This window comes from Larimichthys crocea, chromosome XVI, assembly GCF_000972845.2.
Source record: "Larimichthys crocea isolate SSNF chromosome XVI, L_crocea_2.0, whole genome shotgun sequence".
In the NCBI taxonomy this organism is placed as follows: Eukaryota; Metazoa; Chordata; class Actinopteri; family Sciaenidae; genus Larimichthys; species Larimichthys crocea.
In genome coordinates this window covers 17,037,532-17,059,247 of record NC_040026.1, presented here as the reverse complement: position 1 = coordinate 17,059,247, position 21,716 = coordinate 17,037,532, and the positions used below count along the sequence as shown (strand labels likewise).

The 21,716-nt window shown below is 41.6% G+C and overlaps 1 long non-coding RNA gene across 5 annotated transcripts in view; it reads left to right on the top strand.

Moving 5' to 3' along the window:
• Positions 1 to 21,366, top strand: part of LOC113747859 (uncharacterized) — a 103,847-nt gene extending 82,481 nt beyond the window's left edge. For 3 of the 5 annotated variants that reach the window (XR_003463958.1, XR_003463957.1, XR_003463954.1), the window contains 2 exons: positions 15,861 to 16,092; positions 20,568 to 20,868. This is a non-coding gene — a long non-coding RNA (uncharacterized LOC113747859). The other 2 variants (XR_003463955.1, XR_003463956.1) reach the window with 2 other exon arrangements.
• The last annotated feature ends 350 nt before the right edge of the window (positions 21,367 to 21,716 follow it).

Here is a 21,716-nt window from a genome sequence, read left to right as displayed (position 1 = left end):
TTGGTGAGCGACTCATCCCTTTCTGCCATCACCACACAGAAGATAGGGGAAGATTTATGGGACGTCCTGGGCCACATACTAGCAAGCTGACCATCTTATACGTGGACTGCTCCCTCCCACAACCTCCCTCCATCTTGTATTTTTTTTAAAATACAACACTCTAGAAAGCAGCTGATTCACATATCAGGCATTTGAAGAGTAAAGTAATTGTTTTTTGGGGTTTTTTGTGCTACTTAGTCAGCCACGTTGTTTTTTTTTGGGTAGTGGCACCCACAGCTATCAGACCTGCGTCATACTTGACGCTTTGCAGTTTTATTTCCAACCTCCAATCCAACTTTTCGAGAGTGGCGCGCTGCTGATACCGCCCACTGATGACTGACTGGGGCTCACTGGGTTCCAACTCAATGATTGACACTGATAAACCCGCATGACTGTGTTTGGCGTGCCTGACACATATATCCGTCTCACGCTGCGTGGTCTAAATAATCTCAGAACAACCATCAAATTTCTCTAGGGATTTCCAAACAAAGAGTTATAACACAAGCATAGCTAATGTTCAGGATATCTGTATTTGTTTTTACACATTAGCAACCCATTGAGGTTCGGTAAACACAGATGGTTTGGAGTCCGTCCAGTTTCCAAAAGTACGACACAAAGCACAATAGCCTTACGCATTATTTAATTACAGTCATCTGTAATGCTGTCACTTTGACTCCACCTTTGTTGCGTGACACGGCGCTGAAACGCTAAACAAAGTCTTTGCATTCAAAAGCAGTATGACAGAAATTAGGTACAGTAACACGTATACATTTTAATTGATTGTGATCGCTGACGTAGTGCCACTACGGCCTGTCTGATGGGATGTAATCTGATCCGCAGTGATTACAGCGGCGAGGACGGATAATCACCGAGGTACGCGGCATCGTTTGATGAATTCCCGGCTTCCCTGAAAGAGGAGTCGTCACATCTGCCTAACAGGTCGTGGATGATTTCTGAGGATCACAGCTGGTGCACTCCCTCGGGACACATTCATGTGTTATCATGAGTCATTACAAAAAGTCTTTATAAATTAAATGCTCAAAGTCCCTTTGGGTATATCAACTGCACCGTTCACAGCAGAAATATCTTGGAGTGCTTCCGAATTAGGTATTAAGATGTGCTTTTTTTGGTGAGAGTACAAGAAAGAAACTTTGTTGTTTTAAGCTTTAATACAAGTCTTTATTGCACTGCACTGCCAGGTAGTGCTCTTTGGCAGACAGAACGCACAAATCAGCACACACATCCTCGGGGAGCGAGAAGAAACCATTCTGCAGAGTACCCAATAATTTCAGGTAACAATTACAGCACAGGCCAAAGCTCTTCAGCACAGTTTATACTTGTAAGTTTGCTGTTTTTAATATTGAAGAAAAAAAAAAACATGGCAAAGTAGCCAAGTGTGTAATCTGCTATGATTTATAAAGGAGACTTTTTTTTGTTTACTCATGCTCTTGTGTAAGACTGCACACGTTGTGCATCAGATTCAATCAATCATGCTGCACTTTGGATGTTCCCTGTAGCAAAGAGATGCCATCTTTCACATCTTTCTGCTAATTGACCTGAGTGACCGATGAGAACTGGGTGAATTATAACATCCACGGCGAGTGCTCACTTGTCACACGGCGGTGTAAAGGAATACTGTGAAAAGCTATGAACAAATTCAGAGATATGCACCTTTTTTGTGCAACTGATTTAGCTGTGACGTCGCGTTCGGTCATTGAGTCGGTTGTGAGCGGGCATGTTCGGTCTTGGGTTACATCTATGGCCTTGTGATATAGATCGCAGTCAAGGAACAGAAACAGGACAAACCACAACCTCGGAGTGTATCAGGTTGCTTGCCAGGAACTATTGAACTTTTCTTTGACAGGTCATTCAGACTGTGACAGAAGCGAAAGGACAGTGGGATCAACTTAAAAGCCGGGAAACAAAGTGAGTCTGTCGACTCTGCTCCACATCTGATCCACCACAGATGCACTAGTCGGTGTTCTCGTACCTGTCAGGAGCTGTGAGCAGAAGGAGGAAGTGGCTGTGTTCGTCGGGTGATATCCTTCCTGTCCACGGCGGTGGCGTCAAGGGAGAACGCCCTGCTCACACAAAGGGTAGCCTCACTCCTTCGCACTGTTTATTTTTAGTCATAACATCCACTACAATTGAAAGTATGGGTCAAGGTGAGGCTAGGACACTTGTGAGGGGAGGGTGCCTGAGGAACAACAAACAGATGTTCTTTGATGATAATTGCAGAGAAGGGAAAAGGAGTGTGGAGGGCAGGCTCGTAAAGCACTCACTTGTTGAGGCTGTCCCTCCTGCCTCCTGCCCCCTCTGAAGCCCTGTGGTGGTATGTTGTTTAGCCCCAGGAGTCAGAGTGGGCCTGCTGGTGCCATTACCCTTACTCACCAGAGGTGACATCTGCTCACAGTAGCAGCCACAAATTTGAATGCCAATATCCTCGCCTTGAACCGACCTGGAAAAGCAGAAGAAAAAAAAAAAGTTTGTGTCAGTCAGTGACAATCTTTCTTAACATGAAAGGTTAGGGAGCCACAGCCCTTAATCAAGTGTGGCTGTCAGCAGGCGCCCTTTAAAATGGAGCTGTAAAGACAGGCTGCCAGTGTTACAGCCAATGAGCGCTAGCACTGAATGATTGATTTGTGTAAATCATTTTCTTTTTTGCCCTCTCCCTCTCTTTTACGAGCATCAGTAGCGGTGGAGGATGGTGAGGATACCATCATGGGATTAAGTATAGCTTCTCCAGGCTGTCCTGGTGATTAATGAGCTGCCACAGCATTCCCAACTGTCAGTGAGAGGAGCATCGGTTCAAAACCATGTCTAGACTGATGATACACACGATAAAAATCGGTTGTGTCATCGTATCATTAATGTCCTGTAGTTCTGATGTTGATTTAGCAAGTTGCCAATGACCCTCAGGGGATTGTGACACTCTGATTATTTTGAGCTCTCAACTGCCTCATTTCTGAAAAATATTACAGGCAGGTTATTGATGGCATTAGTTTTAGTGTTTATTTAGTGTTTAGTGTAGTGTTAAGGACAGGTAGGATTTAATGGCATCTAGTGGTGTAGTTTGAAGATTGCAACCAGTTCACCTCACCCTTTCCTTCCTAGGGTGAAGGAGGAACTATGTTGATAGCAAAAGCCACAAAAAGCACAAAAGGCTCCTATTTAGAGACGATGTTTAGTTTGTCTGTTCTGGGCTCCTGTAGAAGAGGACGAGGAAGAGGACCAACGGCATCTGTGGATATAAAAGGCTCATTTTAAGATGACAAAAACATTGATTACGCACTAATGAATGCCTTTTATACCCCATGCCTGCCATATTGTGTAAATAAAGCCACCTAGGGGTGGTCGGTAGCGTAGTGGGTTAAGCAGCCGCCCCGTGTGTGGAGGCTATAGTCCTCGCTGCAGCTGGCCCCGGTTCGAATCCCGCATCGGACGGCCATTTACTGCGCGTCATTCCCTCTCTCTCTGCCCCCTGCTTCCTGTCTATCTTCAGCTGTACTATCATAAAAGGCCAAAAAATAATCTTTAAAAAAAAATTAAAGCCACCTAAACCTTTACAAGGTGGCCCTAGCATTACCTTTGCAATTGGTTTAGCATTAGCGTTAGTTGCTTGTTTCTTCCTTTCTTCTGTAAGCGCTCCAGATATGTCCAGTCACTTGTGACCTACCTTCTTATTCTTAACTTTAGCATTAATGCCTCAGTCAGACAATATTTAAAGCAAAATTTACAAGCATACTTATGTAAAAAGTTGACAAGATAGGAAAAAGTTTGCAGCATTGTTAACAAAGGCAGCTGAGGCTCGCACAACCCACATATTACCAAACATGCATCTTAATCCTCAATCCATGTCTGCGCTTTCACTGCCTCAACAAGAAGTCAGCCAAACGCTGGAAGTTTTCAGACCAGAGTTTACTTAAATTGAATTCTGAAGTGAATTTGGTGAGATCAGAGTGCCTTATCTAACATTCATAGTCACCAGCTTCTTCTTCGTGTTTTTTTATTTTTTTTATACACCTTCCAGCGAAGAGATGTGCTGAGTATGTATCACTGTTGCTTTTTAATTAGTCCTTTTTTTATCTCAGATATTGATTGAAATGTCGGCCTCTCCTCACATCTAGCTGTCGGTCTTGTTCCTCAGATCCTCCAGAGATTCTTTATGTCTTGTTTTAGAGATCGTCCCTTGTAATGTCTTCTGACCTTTTGCATTGAACTAGAAAGCCGGGCAGAGAGAGCTGCGAGGAGAGAGCAAGAACGAGGAAAATTGAGCCGCTCTACATCTATCTCTCCCCAAGGAGTGTCGTGTTTCTCTTTCCACCATTTATTTGAAAGCTATCATTTCCTGGGATTCATCGCTGAAAAATGGCATTGATTCTCCAGATGATAGATGCTAAGTGTCCTTCTATCGACATGTCTATTGACAGGCCTGTGTAAATTCTGCATCTTATAACCCCTCCGGATAAATGATACACCTTGTGAACAGGGAGGATGTAGCTCAGTCGATTGTAGCGTCTGAGCATCTCCTACAGTGGCGGGTGTCACTTTTGACCAGCGTCGTTCATTTTGTCAGAAAACACCTTATCAGTCACTGTGCTGAATAATTAAACATAACAAGACTGACGGGAGATAACATCGCTTTTGCAAAACGTGCAAGCTAAGAAATAAGAATGACTACAGAGGATTTTATTCAGCTCTGCGCTGCAGCTACTGTAGGAAGGTCAAATCTTAATCTAAAGATGTTTTTTAATCTAATATCCCTGTCTGGAAAGTTTGCTGTAGCATTAAAATGACTTATGTAAAGCCTTAAACCTACTGCATGTGCTGTGAAGCAACTCGTTTCTTTACTGCATTGTTTACAAGGGCTATTTTTCTTTGACTCTGTAAGGTTTATTGCATCTTAATCTTACCCCTTTGTAGCACTGCCTGCAAGGACGTTAAATAATGTCCCACTGCCAACCGTTTTCTCCGTCTCAATTTGTTTTATAGTAATACACAATTTAACCTTCAGAATAGCATTTGCAGGTTCATAACACTTGGAACAGGTGTAATTTTTCTAACAAACAGAGCTGCAATGTGACCCTATTTATCTCTGTTTCTTATAATGCATTGTATTAATCTGTGGGCCATTCATGACCCATTATTTCAGCAGGACTATAATTCACTCTTATTGTTCAGCCTCGCTACTGAGGAAAATCTTTCTAGTCTAGCTTTTGCTTCAGTGTTCCAACGTGCAGCTGTTGTGTGTGTGTGTGTGTGATCTGTTTGCCTTTGTAGCTTTTTGCACGAGAGTCCCTGAACCATGATACGTTATGGAGAGTGAAATGGGCTCTTGTGGATCAGCCTCTTGAAAATGAAAACATCCCGAGTTGATTGATTGCAGGGTTTTGTGTTTGAGGCTCTTCTGGTGGCTTTTTGGGAAACAATGAGATCTTTTTTTTAAAAAGAAATATTCTATTTCACAATAGCAGTAAAAGTAATCAATGTTATATGATATTACACAAGAGACGTGCAGCAGTTTCACCATCAGCTTGTAGGTGTGAGTAGTCAAACGATCTGTGTGTCATAACTGTATCATTTCAGCGAGCTAATTTTCACATTCCGATTAAAGAAACTGTGAAGACCTTTACTTTGAAGCCGCAGCTAAAAGCAGAGCCGCGTGGTTGCTGCAAGTTGAACCTCCCCGCCAACGTTTCTTCCCCTTGTTCCGAAGATAAATTAGCAGCTTCTAAATAATGCAGTGAACCCTAATTCTCTTTGATTAGTAGTGAGTTAGATGATGGCGACCCATTGAAATTGGTCATCAGCATAAATAACGAGCGAATGAACTGATAAAATGCAAAGTCCCCGGCCATCATAAATCAAATGGAATCCACTGGCCGTGGAAGCGGGTGGAATTAGAAGTCCATGCTCCTATTAATTATGTTGCCTTGTGAAGGCGACAGCGTGATAAATCAGCGCTGAAAGGCCCTTCACCGGCTGAGCCTGAGGAGTTAGACTGCCTGCAAATTGCTTTGTGTATGCTCCTAATTGTTTCTTAAATAACCCTCCTTTTTGAGGCAGGTTGGAAAGGTAGTCTACCAAGAAGGGTCAAGGAAGTCAGAGCTGCTGCCTCTCTAAGATAACATTATAGAAAATCATCTCTCTCTCCCACCATGTGCTTTTAATTGATGTTAGCCACTAAGCATGTATATAACTTACATATAAAACAGACACACATATACTGTACATTTCAGATAAGTCCTTTCTGAGCTAATGTCTTTTTCTAATCACAAATATAACAATAATAAATAATCTAAATTTAAATCCCTAAACGGCTAACTTGAACCAGTACATTGAACATTTAAAGTCCATGTGAAGTAAGAATAAATATGTTTTCTGAGTTTGACAGACAAAAAAAAGTGGTAAACACCCAGTCAAATTTGAATGATTACAAATATTGACAAAGTTTATGAAATCAGGTGTGAAAATCAGGTATAAATGAGCAGTATTCTCAGCTCCAGGACTGTGGGGGTGTGTCCACTGAATGCCCTGAAGCTACACCCACTCATGGGAGCAGTCAAGCAGCAGTTTTAACCTCCAACTCCACATTTCAGTAATATATCGTTCAAAGTCTTTTCACATGTTTTCAGCAACTATTTCTCAGAATTGCCTTTTCACAGACCTTAACAAATGGCTTCATTGCTCAAGAATTCCATCTTTCATATCGATTCTTGCTTTGAGTCATTGAAATCATTAACAATTAAATGTGGACAGAGGCCAGCGTTTAACATTCGCTTTCATAATTTTCCTCTTTGCTCATTCTTCTGTGATCTTTACAAACACATGCCAACACAGATGTATAACTGCTTTTATTATATTTTCTACCTCTCCAGAGTCCTATCCTTTATTTGCGTCCTTCTCTTGTAATATTTCCCCGCAACTGCTATTTTTTGCTAGCCAAATAACATCAAATGGATTCAATTAAATTACTTTAACTTTTGAGGCATGTAATAGCGATCAGACCTCTGAGGAGCATGTAATTAATGTGAATACTGAGGCAGTCATGAGCGATTGCTCATTAAAGTACAACCAACTATAAAACTCTGTAAATTCGAACTTAGGAACTTAATTTGTATTTGTTGAGCAACGGGCATCGTCTAGCATGAAATGTCGTGGTTCCAGAGTATTTAGCAGGAATATGCATTTGGGTTAAATTGTCTTTGCTGCCTGAAATGCCAGCGGTCATGCAATGTCAGCGCGAGGCTTTGTGTCCATGTCTGCTGTCAGTGTGCGTGATGAAGGGCTGATGAAGGGCTTTGAGCGCTTTGATGTACTGACAGCTCTGCAGAGGAAGATGTGTGTGTTCTGTATGTGTAGTAGGGCAACTACTGACTGTTGTCATTATTGACTTTTTTTTCTCCCCCAAGTGAGCCAACAAAATGTCAGGAAATAATGATGAATGCCCGTCACAAATTCCCAAAGACCAAGGTGGCATGTTAGTGCCACAGATTTTTCTGATATCACTGCAAACATGACAAATCTTGCACTAAAATTTTTGAAAATTGCAAGTCACCTGTGAAAACTCTGAGGGACAAAAATGGCTATAGGGATCTCGGGAATACTCTGTTATGGAGAGTCTCTGTTGTTAGCTGCTGCTTTGTAAAGACCAGCTAAGTAGCTTGCCAGGAAGTTGAACTATCTTTCTTCTCACACTTCAGTCTGTAAGAGAACTTTCTTCCATGTCAGCTAGCACTCTCCACATAAGCCTAAACCAAATGTTTAGACTTTAGTGTCTGGTATTAGATTAATTCTGCTAGCTTAAAAAATTGGTAGAGCTCATTGAGAGTAATATATATCCTTGGTGGAAGAATGTTTTGGCTAATAAAAGTGGTTGTGACTGATTATTTTTGTCTGGAAAAACTGAAATAATTGGCAAAATCGGACTCTTTCTTTCAAAAATGTTGCAGTAGATTTGGTCGAATTTGGTTCATTTTTTCTGTTTGTAAGATAGCAGATTATAGATAACGATTATTTTCATTATCAGTTAGCACGCAATTATTTTGTCAGTTAATCAATTTATCTTTTTGTCTATGAAAAGAGTGATGAAACACTATCGTGACCGGAAAGCACATAAATCGTCACATTTGAGGAGCTGGAACCGGTGAGCGTTTGGCATTCTCACTTGATAAATGACTGTAAAGGACAGATTGATTTCTAATATTGTCGATTCATTTTCTGTTGCTCGTGTTGTTGGGTGCCCTTCTATTGACATTCAGCCCCTGGTAGATGTTTGAGTTTAAATAATGCTCCTGTGCGGTCGGAGGAATAATGGTGTGGACTTTCATGACATTGCGTCAGTGCCAAGGTGACTGACTCGAGGACTGATTGCTCCCTCACTCTCTCGCTCTCTCTCTCTCTCTGTCCGTCCCCCCTTCTCACCCTGTCAATAAGCATCCTCTTGTCTGATGGAGTCACATCAGGGCACTGCAGCTGACACCATGGTGTCTTTATTTCCTGCAGCAATCCTTTTACAACACACATCAGTGGTGATTAATACACTGACAGCAGCCAGGAGGTTAACCCCCTGCTGCCAGCCAGCTACTGTTACTGACAAACACACACTTCTCACCTTATATACCTAACTACAGCATACCACACGTTCTTCTTTAATATATACTGGGTATAATCAAAGAAGCGAAATGACAGTGCAGGACTCCAAGCACTTTACACTTTAGATTTGATTGATGGTAGCAGATAATACTTGGTATTCCAAAACTGTCTTTTACATTAAATCAAATGGTTGCTCCCACTTGCAGCTGTCTGCACGGTTATTAAATCGGAGGTCTTCCGATTTAAATTTATGGCATCCATTACTCAAGAATTTACATGTCCAGGTGTTGCATCTGTTTGGCTTCAGGTAGGGGTCACTTTGATTTATTAATATCCGCAGTTTCATCTGCTAGACAATCACTGACATATTGTCACTTAGGGCAGCGTGTCTCTCTGTTTTTAACAGCTGTGACAACCTGCGTGTTATTAGCTCCCTGGCTGATTATGCAGACTCGCAGACCGAACATGTCAGCCTCTGTAGGGCGAGATTACACACAGTACTTAATGCCTATAATAGCCAATAAACAGCAAATCATAGACTCTGGGCTGAATGGGGATTTTCTCATTATATCTTATCAACACCTGCTTAATTGTTGAACATCTCCGAGATCTCATGATCGAGGAGATAAGTTAACAGTCTTCCGGAGTGATCGGACCATCTGGGTCATTCGGAGCCATATGTTCAGACTTTGTTGTTGTATATTTTGTTAGCTAGAGCCCCATACGCTCTGTAGTTACACAGCTTTTGGGATCGAAGCAGCGGGTGAAGAAGCTTTAGAGTTAGTGCTGGAAGGAATTCGATTTATAGAGACACATTTTTGATAATCAATTAATTAAGTTAGTTAAGTCACGTCTGCTGGTTCTTGCTCTTTTCTTTGTCTTATATGTAAGCAAGTCAATTTTATTGTCAATATTGCCATATGTATAGGACATACAGAGGACATACTTGGACTTAAATGCTAATTTTTGTCTTTGTTTCATTCGGTCATCAACCATGTGTATTTGTCCCTCCTTTCCGTTAATTGACAATGAAAATAAACCTTTGCTTCACGGCTGATGCACTCTGACCGATACCCATGATGATGGCACACCTATTCTCCTGAACCGCCCTCCTGAACAATAGTGCAATAAAAACAGCAGCTGCAATGTCCTGCCTTTTGGTTTGGTCGGACACTGTGTCACCTTGAGCTCTGGGAACTTGTAACAGACATATTGCATATTAAAAATAAGATAAGTTTGATTTCATTGATACCACACTGGGGAAATTAGCTTGTTGGTAACATCGTATAACTAACAACTTAATTCACACACTAATGTGGGATTGTGGTCGAACATTTTGGGATCACAAAGCATCTTTGATTAATTAAGACATGAATTTTAAATGCCACATGTTAAAAATTCAATCTTTCATGTCACGCTTGTTATTTGCGTGAAACCCTCACAGCAAGACAACTGCTCACAGTGGCAGACAGTCAAGATGTAAGCAGGGGACTACAACCTGGTTTGGCACCAAACATCACTGTCTCTCTGCTCACAGTGTGTGTCAGCAGGACGGACCACTGAGGGCCATAGGTGGCCCAGTTGTTAGGACTTAGCAAATGTCACGGGCAGAGGGAAAGAGCGTCCCCTCGAGTCCCCCAGATGCTGCTCCCACCTTTCATCATTAACTCTCACACTGAGATAGTAATTAGGGCTCCTCGCGGCATAAGACAGATTCTGCATCAGGCCAAATTTTCTAAGCTGTCATTCTAATTATATAGGCCAGGGCTAGATGGATCAGCTCGGTCGTGTGTTAGTGTTGATGCCAGTTAATCACGGCGACTCGGGGCCCCAAGTCACAAAGCTCTCTGCTGTGTTGATGTGAAGGTACAAAAAGCAATACGTATGTAGCGGAGGTGGTGATGCTCAAATTTTTATACCAACTCCGTGGCTGTCCAGGTGTGGTTTAACTGTTATTAGTTCAATCTCATGGCTCATAAACTATAGCACAAAGTATATTTCAGTGTGACGATACAGTGTCATGACTCACAGTGAGAGTTTAGCTGCTCATTTAAGTCTGACTTTAGCCCCCGCTCTTCAAGCAACTAGCAAATTATAACCTTTTCTCACAGTGCAAGCTAGGACATGTTAATTGGATTTGACAAGGGCATATTATGCACAACAAATATGCATAATTTGGCAAAAATGGCACAGAAAATTGGAAATAAAGAACAGAACAAAGTAGATTTACATGGTCGGGTAGTCTGAATGTCTGGTATCATATTCTCTCCTGCTGCCTCCATAAAAAGGCACAGAACTGTAACAATGGGTATCAGTGGAAAGTGCTTTAAAGTTAAAGCTGATGGATGGCTTGTCAAAAAAAATAATTGCACTGGTGGGAAAGTGGGTCTGCGTGCTTAGAGGGGGGAGAGCAGGATCTACAGAGAGGATGATGGGAAGTGACAGTGGTCTGTCAAGACGCAGTGGCTGCCCAGAGTAGTGTGAAGCCCCAGCTAGAAGGTGGCAGAACAGAGCAGGCTGTCAGAGCAGGAAAGTGCCTTTAATACATTGAAATGAAAAGGAATCCGCCTGTCAGACCTGTTCAGCCAGTCGAGGGAGGAAGGAAGAAGGAATATGGTGGAATAGGTGTAGACGTGGTAGAGCTGGGAGAAGCTGGCGCGCCACCGGCCTGGCTACAGGTACAAATCATGCAGTCGAATGAGACGGATCGTCAGACACTAGTGGCTGCTACCAGTTACAACTGGTTCCTTTTGCTGTGACAATTCATTAATCAGTTTGACAGATCTGGCCTTATTACATGGAATATTTGACACTTGAGCAATTGGATTGTCAACTGCCTCCTATTATAAACGCAATTCAAAGTGAGTTCTGGCTCTCTTGTTGTAATTCAGAGAAGCCTGTTATCTTTAAGGAGTCCTGCACTGACCTTGGGGTGTAAGCCCTTTATGCTTAAATGTATGCAGTATTAGTAAATATACATATAAATGCCTGTAGACATATACACAGCTCATTCCTCTGCTTGGTCCTCACCCATGCATGATATAAAAGTGTCAGGCTTTGATTGGAGGAATGATGTATAGACTGACCTAACAAAGGATCAAGTGCCCAGTAAGACAGACAGCTAATAGATACAGAAGCAAGAGGAGCCTCATTTAGAGAGGAAGGGCTGTTTGTGCTGCCAATATGACAAAGGGGAAGTCGACAACCATTGATCCATGCTCACGGATGACAGCTTAAAAATTCAGCAATAATCATGACAAATGAGGAGAGGCACCACAGCCAGAAAATTATCAATAATCGCCGGCTGAGAAGAAATGCCAAGGTCAGAGAGAAAAGGCTACTGAAGTTCTGTCTCTGTGTGGACCTTGCCAGGTGATATATTGGTAAAGATAGGAAGAGCAGCCTCTAAAGCGAGGTAGAAGTTATTAATTAAGTTTTGGATCCCACTGGGACCTGAATGTCCCTCAGTATGGATTCCTTGCCGGAGCCCACTGAATGCCAAGGGCAAAGAGACCATTATGTAACAGGCAGTTTCTGGTGGCTTTGATCCCTCACAGGGGAGCTGGTGGATGGATTTGCTGTATCAATAACTCAATCCCTTTTCAAAGGAAACCTGAAGAGGGCTGAGGCATTAGTAGCATCGTGTTTCATGACAGGTCACTGCTGATGTGGGTACAAGCAAGAGGGATTTACCTATTCATTCATCCAAACATTTGAGTCGCCTGTCCCAGTTGGGTTGTGAAGGGTCATAGTGGCAAGAAAAGTAGACAAAGTATATATTTTATAACCAAACAACTTTCTTCAGCTAAAGCAGTACAGGTCGGCGGGGAGATGCAGTACTTCCAGAGTATCCTGGGTCTGGCTGTGGGGTCTACTCTTAGTTGGCATTGCAGGGAATACTTCCAAAGGGAAGAGGCACCCTTGCCCAAAAACAACTTTACGTACCTTCTCTAATCATGAAGATTCAAATGCTTGATTCTTCTCAGTCCCTAAAGGCTGGCGACTGTTGAAGATTTTTTTGGTAAATTACCTGAGCCTTTTTCTTAAAAGCCCTCTAAAACCTGTGTCCAGTCTCTTATGTCAAATACCCTGTGGTACCTGGACTCCTCCAGGCAGCTGCCTCCGCCTCAGGAGGGAGCTTTTTTTGTTTTGTTTTCAAGTTTCACTCAGGCTTTGCATGCTCATCTTGACCATGTTGCACTCATACACACCTCAGTAGACAGTACTCCCTACATCACACTTCCTCTGTGTTATCCTTGTAATGTAAACACCCAATTTTATACTACTGGAATAAGACATTGGATATAATATAGTATATCATTAGCTTGATTTACAAGATGTATGGTGTCATTCCTAATTTAATGTACATATTATGCTGACTATGTACTGTTATGTAATATTATATGTAATTATTTACATATTATTTTGTCATACATTACATTATACATTATTGTTGTGCTTGATAATTAGGAATGGTTGCATCAGTTATAACAACAATACTTACAGACTTATGTAAACTCCTTTTGTGAGCTCTAGTTTTTGGCGTCCCGGTGAGACACAAAGACTGATGGGTAATCTTGCACGTCAACTTCCAGCGGAGTGACGAACCATTATTAATTTCTTTCCTACACAGTTCACAGTTCCCTTTGAACTTTTTTTTTTTGCACTCCACTGTTTGGAGTCATACTTAAGATGGCCCAACACTCCAGGTACTCTCGGTAATCTGAATGCATTCTCACCAAAAACTCTCCAAACCTGTGCCCACACAAACTCTACTTATCAAAGCTGATTTTACACATCAAAGTCTGTGTCTTGGTGAGATCTACAGCATGTGTGAAATGTGTCTCCTGGGGGAACTGCATGAAATCTGATGAACTGCCTCGAGCGTGGTCGGTTGTGACAGAAGACTACATATTTAAAAAAAAATCTGCAAGCGTGGAAGAAACGGGTCTACAAGTAGCGCGCTCCACATCTCTGCTTGAAGTCAGCTTCTCGGGGCTACATTAGCCGCTACTACCATGACTACTAGCTGGAATAGCATTGCGGGTAATGCACGTGTCGGGTTTTGACAGGGAAGAAGAATGTGTGGAATAAAAAAGACGATATCTCTGTTTCTGCCCCATCGATTTCTGTTATTTTCAAAGCTGTCCATCATGGGTATTTATGACTTTGCTATTCACACACTCAATATACACTCATGTTTTATTTAAATTCATATAGTGAGGAAGCGTTTGTGATTAATCTGTTTCTGGTAAAGGATGAAACTCTATAGCTGCAATGATTTAGAGAGCAGTTTAAATCAATCAGTTGTTTGATTGTACACACACACACACACACACACAAAGTGAGTCACAGGCTTATGAGCAAGCCTCTGCCTCCGTGAATGACACATCGCTCAACCATTGTAGTTAAATTTATGAAAACCCTGGCAAAACCTACCATATTGTGTCATTCATCTCACACACAAGGTGACCCTGATGAGTATATTGTATAGTCATTATCTTTAATGAAGTCAATGGCTTGTTTCATAGCTGGGACAATTAATAGTTGCATCATTAGACTTAGCTCTCTTTTCATTTAGGCTTAGCAAGTTGCAAGGCGCTAATGTCCTCGGTTATTTCTGCTAAAGTAGAAAGAAAGAGGAGTAAACTGTAAAGCAGTAAAAGGAGTTGCTGACACAGCCAACAGAGCTCACTTCCAGTGAAATGCAAATACAGTAATGCAGCTGCAAATGCACTTTTTTTTGTATCTTTTTTAAATCAATTGAGCAGGTCACTTGTTCAGCCAAGGTTCAAAGGGCCATGAGGTCAAAAAGACAAGAGAATAATTTACCAGTTGTGTCATGCTCCTGTGATTGAGTCGTCTTTCTGGCTTTGGGACTTGATTTGTGGCCTCTGTGTGAAAAGTGGCATGTGGCTGTAGGTATGCACACTTCAGGGGAGGTGCGCTTTCTCGCATCTTGGGTCCAAACTAGCACACTGCTAATAACAACATGAGATATTAATCCTCGGCCGGTGAAAATGGTCGTGCAGCAAAGAGAAAAACTTCGGTGGAGGTGTGACACAATTAAGTGTGCACAGAAGCTCATTTGTCGAGGTGTGTTTGGCATCTTTACCGGGTCTATAGAATGCTCACATCCATTCACACAGAGTTGTAAATTTTTTAAATACTGTTAGCGTCATAATGTTATACGTCGCCTCAAGAGGGATGATTATTCTGTCACATTATTGCCGCCCAGACGCTGCCCACACACTTCCTTTGCCTTTGCTGTAAGGATAAAGCACAGTTCCTGTTTTTCTGGGACCATCTGTAAGAAAAAACCAGCCCAAGGTAAAAACGATGACTACAACTTGGCAGAAGATTAAACGGGCCCTCCGCAAAAGCCATTAATAATTCTCATATTTTGGAAACAGACCATACATACAGAATCTGTGGTATTTAATCTCCTCTCTCAGCGAATAAAAAAAAGGTCAGCTGGGAGGGAGAGACTTTTTTTTTTCTTCCCCAGCCCAGAGTGATGGGCCTAGCTTTTCCAAGGCACCCCATTTGTCTGTCAGGGCTGTGAGCAGAGCCAGTGATTTAGTTTCCATCACATGAAGCTCATGTCCGGTTGATGATACTGCCAGGCGGGATATGGGGAGAATTTGTCACCTGGAGCTTTGACAGGGAGATAATTGCTGATAGTTAGCAGAATAATAGGATATGAGCATTACTAGCCACAAAGGGTTTAGGGAATTGTTGCTCGCACTTCAGAGCACATTTTCCCACATCATTTCAGTATTGGCTCTGTTTACACAGGGATGATTTAACCTAATCAGGGTGAAACAACCAACACAAGTATTTAGAAAAAGATCTACATGCAAGATTTTTCATTACACAGCTGAAACATTAGTTATCATGTCAACACTTAAAGCATATTTAGCATATGATGTCATTATTTATACAGGTGTCTCAACAGTCTGGGTTTTACTTTGAGATGTTTGCTTCAAGGGTGATGAAATGTGCAGATGAAAAATGTGCTACAATGTGCTCCCCCCCTATCCATGCAACCCTTTCACTTCCAAAACAACAACAAAAGTGGGGAGATAAATGAATAAATAAATAGATACAGAAAACGGAGCAGGTGTAGCACAGCCAGGCCACATAGCAGAATCTTTAAAGAAAGTAGGTAAATCACAATGTTCCTGTATGCACTGTGAAAATATGTGTATGTCATGTGTTGACAGGGCCACACGCCTTCTTGTTTCTGCCTGTGTGTCATGGTGAATATCCACGGGGTCAGGCAAGAACCCTCCCGACCCATCAGCAGGTCTCACACGGCCTCAACACCTCTGCCGAGCAGCATCCACAAACAACAACTCTGCCCGTGGCTACAAACAAGGCGAAGCACATCAGAGCACAATACAGAACCATTTCAAACTCACCAGGAGCTGCAGTCCCCCCCAAGTAAAGTCAAAGGTTATTTTTCTCTCATTATTTTTTGGTTGATCCTCGAGTATTGCCAACTGTAACCTCCAAAGTGCAGCAGTCAGTCAGTATGGTGCACACTGTTTTTTTCTTTTTGGGGGTTTTGGCTTCTCTGTGTTTCGTGTTGACAGGATTTCCAAAATCCTCACATTCCCACATTGCAGCTGGTCTGAAAGTTCATCTAGGGTCTTTGTTTAATGCTCTGTCTTAAGGCTAATTTGGACATTGTTAAAACCATTCAGTCAAATTAGTATGAACGAAAAATCCAAAGTTGAGTATTCTTGTGAAGTTGTACTACTGCCCCAAGTGCTTCTTGATTTCCCTTTCTAATGGTATTGGAACCACGTTGGGAGGATAAGTGTTATGTGTTTTACATATATAAGACAATGAAGATCTTTGTTGAAGCTTAATTTGACCCAAATGTTGGCAAGATGAACACACAGTTTTCCTTGAGTGACTTACAAAAGAGACAGGTCACATTAGACAGCCATAATAGATGGAGCAGCAAAAGGAGTGGTGCAGATAAGGGAAATGTGCCAGAAAACTCAGCTGTGGGGGTTAGGGAATAATCTCTCTATAATAGCCAGTGGTGGGTCAGAGAGCACTCGCCCCCCCCCGCTGTCTTCCTGTGTGTTAACTAACACTCACCAGAGTGCTGCCTGAACTCGGGGCTGGCAGAGCCACAGAGTGGGCTCCAAACTCGCAGCAGCTCTGCGACCTGGCTGAACCTCTACCTACCGCCCCTCAATGGGAGGGGTGAAACTGCAGAAGAAGTCCTCTGAGCCAGCGAGAGGCTGATTTAGGCAGATTCACCCCCATCCGCCTCCTCCCAGCAAAAATATAACTTTGAAATGAAACACAAATTATCTCTGTTGGGAGCACCATGAAATATTTACTGCTGTTGTTTCAGTTGGTGTGGTTTTATGTGCCGTTTGTGTATTGGATAGTTAATGGTGTGTATTTTCCGGCCATTTGTTGTACTTTTTTTTTCTTCTTCCAAGGATACATGAAAGGATAAATCTTATTACCGTACAAAATATAAAACTCTTATTGCCTTTCCAAGAGTGTCTTGATGCATGGATGGAAATACTTTATTCTCTCCTGGGCTTAAGGGCCATTGACATCAGGCTTTTTAAAACAATGATGTGGTTGATATGTAGGTCCCACCCAGTAATAGGGTTTATCCTTATGACTTGCCTCATTCTAACTAGGCCTAATGAAGGGGGGGCTTTAAGAAGACTCCAGCATGCAGCCAGGCATTACCGATTAGGTCAGTGGAACGGCCGCTGGGCTGAGCATGATGGATGACTGGTGGAATGAGTTTCTGCCTAGCGGTATTGTGAAATCTTTTCATTGTCACTGACGGGGCCTATGAAGGGGACTGATAAATGAGGGAGCAAGTGTCAGAAACGCCCTTCTTTGCCCTGCTGCGGCTTTAATATCTCCCCCGGCTACACAGCAGGGAGTATTGATAAAAGCAAAAGTTTTAAAAATAACCACAGTCGGTGAGAGCCAGGCAGAGAGAGGTGGAGATGATTAAGGCGACTGGCTGCCGGACCAACCCAGGGCCGGTCGCTGTAAACACCAGTCGAGGCCAGTGCCCATGCTGGGAAGAGGGAGCTGCTTTTTATGGGGAACGGGTGTTACCTCAGTGACACGCTGTTGTGATGAATGTGTTGCCTCCATCTGGTTTCAGCACATGTAATAAATATCTGGACTCATGTTTGACCTCTCTCACTTAGCAGACACATCTTTCACATTGGAAACATCCAAGAGGGAATCACGATTATTGGTGTGTGGAAGGGAGGTAGCAGGACCAGTACATATATTTTTTCAATATCTTGATGTATTAGTGCAGCAAAAACAAGTGCACAACAAAACACAAAACGTCTACAGCCATAGTGTCATTTACTGATTAAAGGTCCAGTGTGTAACATTTAAGGGGATCTGTTGTAAGAAATGGAATGTGAAATAATGTGCATAACTATGTTTTTATCTGTGCATATTAACCTGAAAATAAGATTTGTTATGTTTTTCATTACCTTAATAATGAGCCTTTTAGAGGGAGCGGGTCCTCTTCCAATGAGTCTGCCATGTTGACCCGTCATATTTCTATAAACCAAGAAAGTACAAATCAAACACAAGAGGTGTTCAGTTGTTTGCAATCTGCAACTTTACCATTAGATGCCACTAAATCGTACATGCCACACCTTTAAATACTGAATCTGTTGGTTTATAAAATTTATTTTTTTTTAAAGTTTGCCAATTGCAAGTTTTAAGAGCTCCAGATTGTGTATTTAAATGGCTCGTTTTGTCAAACCGACAATCCAAAATTAAAATGTATTCACTAAAAGCAAGGTAAATTCTCATGTTTGAGAATATAGGACTGGAGATGAGTTTATTTTTGCTTAATAAAATACTTTAATGACAATTATGTATCATTAGAATTGTCATTTCCATTTTCTCTCAATCCACCAGTTGATTAATAGACTAATTGTTTCAACAGTGCCCTCAATATATTATTATTTATAAAGCAACCAGAAATGACAGAAGTAAACCATGCACAGTTTTTCCTTTATTCTCCCCCGTCCTGCAGGTTTGCGGTCTGACCTTGCAGCTTCTGTGCCCCATCCATCTTGGGCTGTTTAGCCATTTCACTGGATACATACTGCGCAGATTAACACAATTCATCACCACAATCATCCTCGATTCATTACCCTTCCCAATGAATGTTTTGACATCTAGTTAATTTTCTGCTGATGATTTATCAAATTATAATTACCATACTCTGAAGGAGTCATTCATTATGTTGATACATGATAATGATGCCAAAGTGGATTGAATTTTAAGTAAGTTCTGTGTGATTATAGCATATGCATTATTGTGAGTAATGCCTTACAATTTGGTGCCCTCCAGCAGTGGAAAGTCCAGGGACTCTGTTAATGTTGTGACAATAACTGCAGAAAGAGGCAGGTTGCTAATTCATTTTTTTTTCCACCACAAATTGTTGAGCGAGGCCATGCAGAGCATAAAAAAGTCAGAATCAAGACTCTGATTTAAGGTGCTTCATAATTAGAGGTTGCACTAATTCAGGCAGGGCTTCAGTTACGCTCCCGAGAGCAAAGACTTTGTTAATAGCTTCAGGTTTAGCTGCAGTGCCTGTTCATTGAGCCTTACCACTACGGTTCAAAAACAATCAATACAGAGACGGGTCAGCTATGCATACCACAAGACAGATAGTTAATCTGTTCATTAATCTTGTTATTATTTAATTAAAATGCTCATAAGGCTGATAAGTGGTCAGCAGAGTTGCAGGTAATGATTATTTACGTTATCGATTTTTGATGTGTCACTAGTTCTTTCAATTTATATCAGTCTATAAAATGAAAAATGACAGCCGAAGACGATGTCTTCAAATTGTTGGAGAGTGATTGTTTCAGTGTGAATAATCAGGAAATGGTAATATTGTCAATGCATAACTTAATCCAGACTTCCTTCTGTCAGTTTTGTTTTCAGCCTGGGCTTTGCAAATCTTGCTTCGTTTGTTAATTGGAGGCTCATTTTATGTCCTGTGTTTAGTAAAATGCATGAATCTTTTGTTTTGTTCAGAATGAATGCATGTCATCATGCAGGGTTCGTTGTTGGGCAAATAATTAGCATGGTGTTCACAGTTATCAGTTATGAGGTCAAGAGGTTATTCCCCTTTCAGTGGTTCAGCTTGTTTAATTTAGATGCAGATTATAGATGGGGGTTGCAAATGGGTGGAAAATTTCCAGAACTTTATAGGAAATTACCTGTAAATTTGGGGTAGATTTAAGTAATTTAGTAAATTCAGTAATTGGTGGTAAACTAGCATCATGATAAGATCGTCAATGAAATTATTCTAGCTATAGGTTATTTGGCATCAGTTCGCGTTAAAAGTTTCCAACTCTGAAAATTCCCTAGTCATAGATATGCTACTGATGAGAAAAACATTGTTATTATGTATAAATTGTATCTTTCTTCATCTTTTTGCAGATGATGGAATGGTCTTCATAAAGAATAATGCTGCATTCAAACCATGTTAGACAGCCTCACATTGTTACAACCTATGACCCCCCACTGCTAGTCAGAACTTCAACAAGTTTAAGCAGTTATAAATATAGTTTAAAGGCTATGTAGCTCCATTCCAAGTCACAGAATTGACTGATTTTCATTGAACTGTTCATGATGATAATTTTCACACTTCTGTAGTTCCTCTAGCCAAATTGGACACATTGAGAACTTCTGAAATGCTCCATATCTCCTCACAATTTACCTCACACAAATGTTTTTTTCCCATCTGGCTGTCCGTATTTATATCTACAGGATATAAATGGAGCATAAACAATAAGATTGGCTGTTCTCAAAAGCACATGCTCCTTGAAATCAGATTGGAAGGAAGGGTATTTCTTTCAACTTTGCCTTCTGGCCTTTTGTCTTCACAGGCTCCTACTTATCAAGAGACTGATTTGGCTGTCCACTTCCATGCTTCTCTTGTATCTCATTGGTTCCCATTTTGTCAGGCTAAGTGCTGAAATTGAGCCATTTTGTCTCACTTTAAAATAAACCAACATCTATTATGGTGATCTTTCATTCATTGCTCTCACTGCCACCTCCCTCCCTCTGTATCCTCTTCCCTCTCTTCCTCTATTTGCCCCTGGCCCCCAAGAAATACATGGTGGGTAACCTTGTGAGGGCTCACCTCTCCACTCCAGGCTTGTCAGCCCCAATCTGCAGTCATTTGGTGTGAAATGTACGCCTTGGTCCAGGGCTCTCAAGGTCAGGGCCTGGTAATTGATGTTGCTTATTCATCTGTTTCCTGTGTCTTTTCTCCCTTCTTACACAGCGGCCTTTGTTTGGATAAATTGTTTGAAGATTTACTGTAGTTCTTAAAGGCCCTGAGAAGTGTCCCCCTGCTGCCCGGGTTCAATGTCCCTGCCTCACTGGAGGCCCAGAGCTGATGACACACTGCTGGTCTTGGACAAAGGCCTGTTTTTCTAAGACAAGATGGAGGGAGCATCTTCCTGCATAACAATTAAGGCAAGGCTTGAATGAGACTTACAGTTACACCCATGTGCTCTAAATCAAGTTTAAAATGGTTCGTAAGAGAAAAAAAAGAAATATTGACTGTGTGCTGTACATGAGAAGTTTTTTTCAAAAATGATATAACGGAAGGATAAATTCAAGGGTTAGTTTAGAAATACAACAAGTGCCACAAGTGCCTCGAGTCCAAAATTACATGCATATCAAAATTTCCCCCTCTTAAATCTTTTAAATTGCCTTTTCTTTGGCAGGAAATCTTGGCAGCCGTACAAATCTAAATCAGAATTTCCAAGTGCTTCAAACATCTCCAAACTAAAGGGAAAAAAAAACTGTGAACATGGGCTGAAGTCAATCTCCTACAAGCACACAAAGTATCTGTATCGCCACTTGTCGAGCCTTTGCAGCACTGTGCGCCCTTGATGGCTGTCACCCAAGGTGCAGATAAACAATGGGCTCATTTGAAAACAAAGAAATGATTATGGGGGGACGTTTAATCCCAGCTTGACATGTCAGCAGGCTGCATGGGCGACAGCTTTCAAGAGAGGCTTTGA